This window comes from Protopterus annectens, chromosome 6.part1 (genome assembly GCF_019279795.1).
Source record: "Protopterus annectens isolate FY-2018-M chromosome 6.part1, PAN1.0, whole genome shotgun sequence".
Classification (NCBI taxonomy): domain Eukaryota; kingdom Metazoa; phylum Chordata; order Ceratodontiformes; family Protopteridae; genus Protopterus; species Protopterus annectens.
The window spans coordinates 324,293,511-324,299,510 of NC_056738.1; the positions used below are offsets into that span (position 1 = coordinate 324,293,511).

Genomic DNA, 6,000 nt, shown 5'->3' on the forward strand with positions numbered 1-6,000 from the left:
CTTCCCCACCTATCTAGTGCTCTGGAGTCCCTTTCAGAGGGTACGGGATTTTTAGCCATGGGCCTTACCCCCTTTGGGACCCTGGGAGTCTCTGGATCAGCAACGGGGTTTTTTTGGGAATTTGTGAGTCAGGCACTCTATAGTATCTATCGGGGGCTGGAGCAGAGGCAGAGAATCTGGATTTAGACTAGATTCTGGGAAAACATCATCCACATGTCTAAAACGGGGGGATAAAGGGTCTGTGCTGGGAGTAAAAGAAACCTCAGCCTTTTCTTTGAGTCTGAGTAGTCCTGACCTTCCCAGGGGAAATGCCCTCATGGTATGTAAGTTTCCCCAAAGGAATATCTTCAGGGGAGAAGCTGAGGAAGGGGTCTTCAGCATCAGAATCTTCAAGGGGAAAGGATTCCTGTTCCTCAGAGAGCCTGAGGAAAAAACCTATCAGGGGAGGCATAACCCCCCTTTTGTCTGGGCCTTTTTGGGGTTGGGAACCTGAAAAAAAATTAAATCTTCAGCCATTTTAAGCATCTGTTTCTTAGGCAGGGGGCCTTGACTGGAGACTGAAGGTAGTCTTTTTTTTTAGGGAGTTTTAAGCTTAGCATAAGTTTTTTGGGAGTAGTCGGTCTGAAGACACCTTCAGAAACCGGGTGTTTCTAAAAAACCCCTTCCCCTTTCAATGTCGGGGGGGGCCTAAAAAAAAATGGCTTGGCCAAACTCTGCTGGAGAATCCAAAGGTCTGGGATCAATTCAGCGGTAGCCAGGGGCTGCATAGGCCCCTCACTGAAAACCGAAACCGGGGCGACCAGCCCCCCGGGCTTGGGTCTGGTTTGGATCTGGCCCCCCGTTTTTATGTATGCGGTAGTCTGTTGCTCCGACAGCATAGTGTAATTTTTCCTAGAGTGCGAAATCCCGCATAGTTGTTATTGAACCTAGCACAAAACAGACAACCAGTGAGGGTGGTCTGGGCCTAGGCAAGGTATACAAAAAAAATGAAAGTCCTTATGAGGTATTTGCTACCCACAAGAAATGCAATTGTTAACTTTTTCTGACATCGGACTGAGGCAAAAAAAGGTTCCCCAATGGGGTACTTAGCTTTGAAGACTGGACTGAAATCTACAAAATCTCGGGTTTGGGGCCCGGGGATTTGAAACTGCTTCTGCTTCAGGCCCCGCAGCAAGAAAGACTGAAAAAAATGGCGTTGGATGCCTCATACCCCTGGCCCCTGCGTCAGGGAAGGACACAACGGACCAAGATTTTTAAAGACTGGGGGACCGCCTGATGGCAGGATAAGCCCAAGTGTGATGACTGCAGCAGGGTAACATGATGAACATCACCCCAATGTCATAACTCATGAGTATAAAGAATTTTCAATTGCCTTCACAGATGAGATTTAAAAGGAAAAGATGCAAATCTATTGGAAGCTTTTGCTCACCCAAACATACAATTTTTTACTTTTCAGATGAAAAGAGCTGATCAGTTTGAAATTTGGGAGCTTATGTGGACAGTGACCAAATTTTTGCCCAAACTTTTGAAAAATGCCTTTATTGCAAAACATATAAACAGAGCCTATTCGGGATGTCACTGTCCACCACTCAAAATCAAATAATCCCCTTTTGGGGGCATGTCAAAGGGCAATGAATGCCCCGAATCCTTACAAAAAAAAATAAACATGTCTACATGGATGGACTGAAACCCAGTCATTTACTAGGATGACAGTTTTAAAAGGTGCCCTGCAGGCAAAAAACCCATCCGAAGGATTTAATGCACAAAATCAAATGGCATCAGAAATACTCAGTCGGATCAAACCTCTTCCACAACAGAATGGTTTAAAGGGGAAAATTAGTATCAGAGCACCCATTGATGTGGAACATATTTATCTATACAACAAAGAAATTCAGGACATCTTGGATCCATGGATGAAAAATTACCGCCAAAAAGGACAGAAGTTTTAAATGTTTTACCCTATGCAATAAAATTTTTATGATGTTCCTAGTTATCACCACTGGGATAGTATAAATTTAAAAGGGATGGGACCCCAAACACCAAATATAATTTAAATTCATAAAAATGGAAACTTTGGCTTTTGCCAGAAAAGGAACGAGTACTTTTTATGAAATTCTAGCAAAACTTTGGGTTTTGGGTCTATAATTGTAAACAATGGCTAGTACTGTCAGAAAAAAAGTTTTTTTCACAATGACAAAATAACAAATGATTAGAATCTCAAAGCAGGAGTCTGAGAGAAAAAAGAAACAATTAAAATTATACTTTATCAGAGCTGTTTGAACAATTTACCTTCAAATTTAACCAAGTGGGTAGTCTGGTCAAAACCTTTGTGACCCAAAAACATAAATATAAAAATAATTTAAAAAACCAAGAATGAATTTGCCCAGAATCTAATGCAACTTTTTAAAATTCATACTTCCACTTTTAGAGATGGTAAAGGTCCATCTCCCAACAGGACAAATGCTGTTATTAAACGTTTTGAAAGTTTTTTTACTTGACACCACTCTGCAAAAATTCCCTCTAAGGGGGCTATTGATGAGGTAATAAAGTTTTGGGATGCCTTCCAAAAAAGTTTTGATTCATAAAAGAGCACAATTAAACACTTTCCATACATTTTAAAAAACAAATTCATGATTAAAATTTTATATGTCAGAATGGAGTACTTTGGTCATGCAGTAACCCCTGAGAATCTGGACAACCCCAAAGGCACTTTCAGAGCAGCAATTTCCCCTTTCTTTTCAATTTGGGGGGAGGAACTTATAGCATGATCCCCCCAATACCATAACATGGTAAAGATCCAAGTCCATCATCTTTGGGTTGGGCAAAGGTTTAAGAACCATTCCCAAAACAAGACATGAACAAAAGTATTCCCTTAAAAGAGTAACATGTAGCTGGTCAACTGGTGTTAAAATTCATGAAATGGGGAGCAATTCCTCAAAACCTAATTCCCTGGATACAAGATGCTTGTATGCCCTGCCCATATCTATGAAATGGTTTACCCCAGTCACAATTTAAGGCATAAATAAAAAAATCAATCTGCTAAAGAATAAAAAGGGTGGACAGTAAGTATGGGTGCCCTCCAGATCCATTATTGGAAAAAAAAATTATCAGATGGAAAAATGGGCCAGTCTTTGTAAGATAAAGGCCCAAGTTTATTTCCTAGTGGTTTACAAAAAAATTTAAATACCCGGCCCCCAAAAATGACTTTTAGAGATCCTATCAAACCTGTAGCATCCTGATTTTAGTCCACTTTTTTCAATTATCAAAGGAAGATTTTTTAAATGCCCCCAATGGGGATTGCAAGAAACCAGGCACAAAAAAAGGCATTTATTTTATAACCGAATCAAAAAAAAACTTTTGGGAAATTTAAAATGTCCTTCACTGATATGCGGGAAATTTACAACATGGGGGTGCCTGCTGATTTTGCCAGTATAAAAAGTCTAGTGCTAGAAAATTTCCGAATGTCATAAAAACGTTCGGAAGCGGACAAAATTTAAACCAGAACTTTTTTGCCGCCTGTCCCAAAGTTCTTCATCATAAACGAACCTTAGTTCAGATAATCCTTTTTTTCATTACTTTTTACTGTATAGTGATTGCTTAACTAGAAGGAAAAAGTCAGTGTGGAAGGCAAATTCCATAACTCCCAACTTTTTTAGTAGGCTAACAACTATCTGTTTTTTAACCTTTTTACAAGAAAGTAAGCCCCTTTAAATTTCTTCAAAAACAGCTAAAATTCATGCATGACATGGGTTCCCTTGGGGCCCCGGTAAGGCAAAAAGTATGATTGAATGCTCCTTCTGAGGACTTCAGAGGGTGATGTTCCTGAGACCATTTTAGAGATGGGACCCTTTTATGGGGTTTGGGGGGCTGTGGGGCCTTCCCAAGAAATGCAGTCATCCAATTGGGGGCTGGGTTTTACATGGACCAAGGCGTCATGAAGATCACAACATTGTAGAGTGCAGGCTGACAACATTGTGAGTGCATACAACAAGGGGGCACAACATTGTAGAGGCTAAAATTTTAGAGTGCAGGCTGAAAAAAGATGCAGGGTAAACATTAATGCATGACAACATTGTAGATGCATGACTCATCAAGTACCAAATGGATGCCAAAGAAAAAAAATTATCCCCCGAATGGACCCCTAGAAAGGGAACTTTAGCATCCACAGATGTCAACTCTACAACTGACTTTTTGATGGTATTGTTTTTAAAACCTTTTTTCCCGAAAAACGTTCTGCAGGCAAAAATACAGTTGTGTACACCTACCATAAATGTAGATGTTAGAGTGTCTTCACTGTTGCAGTCATGACTGTAGGGTTCTCCCCGGGAGGCAGCCCCGGTCGCCAGAATCCCAAAGTCTGGGTCCCGGGGCCCGGGTGTTCAACCATGCTCCCTGCGCCAAGGGCCCGGAGTACAAAGCTGACAGCCGCCATTTTCCAGTTTTTTGCCCCAGATGTCAGGAGTCCCAAAATGAAAGGTCCCAAAAACACCTCAGAAGAATTTAAAAAGGAAAAACACAAAAATAAAAATAAGAGGGGGCAGGAGGGAGGAGCAACAGTGAAGACACTAACATCTACATTTATGGTAGGTGTACACAACTGTACTATGTTCTGTTTCACTGTTGCAGTCATGACTGTAGGGTAGAATCCCAAAGCTGAAAGGGAGGTGGTCATAAAGAGGGAAGGGGGCTAAAAGGCCCTGCAAGACTGCAAGGCAAAGCCTGCCCTAGATTTGAGAGAGAGGTAGATTGTAGTGCTTAGAAAAGTATGCACTGAACTCCAAGTTGCAGCTTCCCAAAAAGTCCCTTTGGGAGGAACTCCCCGAGGAAGGCGCAGAAGTGGCAGCAGCTCTGGTGGAATGAGTCCTATACTCCTGGGATTTGCTTTCCATGGTGAGAAAAAATCTGATTCCATGAGCAATCCATTTAGAAATGGTCTGTTTTGAAATGGCTTTACCTTGGGAACTTGAAGCATAAGAAACAAACAATTGTTCTGATTTTCTGATGTCCTTGGTTCTGTTCAGGTAAAACGTAGTTGTCTGTGTACATCCAAGGAATGTAAGATCCTTTCCCCTTTATTTTGAGGAGTGGGGAAAAAGGTTGGCAAGTGATAGTTTGATTTAAAGCCACTTTGGAAACCACCTTAGGCATGAAGTAGGATTTCCTCAAAGATACCCTGTCTTGATGAAAAATAATATAAGGTTCCCCCAAAAAAAGCCCCCAAATAAAAAGGGGTTGTAAAAAAATTTTCCCCCGGGGGAAAAAAAAAAAAAATAAAAAAAAAAAAAACAAAAAAACAAAAAAAAAAAAAAAAAAAAAAAAACAAACCCCCCCCCCCCCCCCCCCCCCCCCCCCCCCTCCTGGCAGGGGGGGTTAAGCTTTAAAAAAAAAAAGGGGGTTGGGGGTGGGTTTCTTTTCCCCAAAAAGATAAAAAAACTTTTTTTTTGGTCCAAAAGGGGAAAGCCAGCAAAAGGGCCCTTTTTTTCAAAAAAAAAGGGGGAAAAGGGGGGCAAGGGGTTTTTAAGGGTTTAAAATTTAAAAAAAATAAAAAAATTTAAAAATTTTTTTTTTTGGAAAAATTATTTTTAATAAAATTAAATTTTTTTAAAAAAAAATTTAAAAATTTTAAAATAATATTAAAAACATTTGGAAACATTAAAAAAATATTATTAAAATACCCTTTTAATAAAAAAATAAAATTAAATAAATTTAAAATCAAACCTTTAAAAAATAAAATTGTTAAATAAAAATTATTAAAAAATAAAAAAATTAAAGTTTTTAAAAATATTAATAAAATAAAAACAACTTATCTTATTTAAAATTTATATGGGGAAATATTTATATATAAACACAAATAGAAAAATTTTTAATAAGAAAAAAACCTTTATTAAAGATTCAAAAAAAAAATTTAAATAATTAGAAAAAAAATCTACCATAGAAAAAATCCTTTTTTTTATAAATTTAAATTTTCTAAATACATCCATATTTTAAAAAAAATCAAAC

General features: G+C 38.6%; 1 protein-coding gene across 2 annotated transcripts in view; it reads right to left on the reverse strand.

Annotated features, from left to right (window-relative positions):
- The window catches only part of PPP1R14B (protein phosphatase 1 regulatory inhibitor subunit 14B), a 324,098-nt gene that overhangs the window by 164,061 nt on the left and 154,037 nt on the right, over positions 1-6,000 (reverse strand). The window lies entirely within an intron of this gene.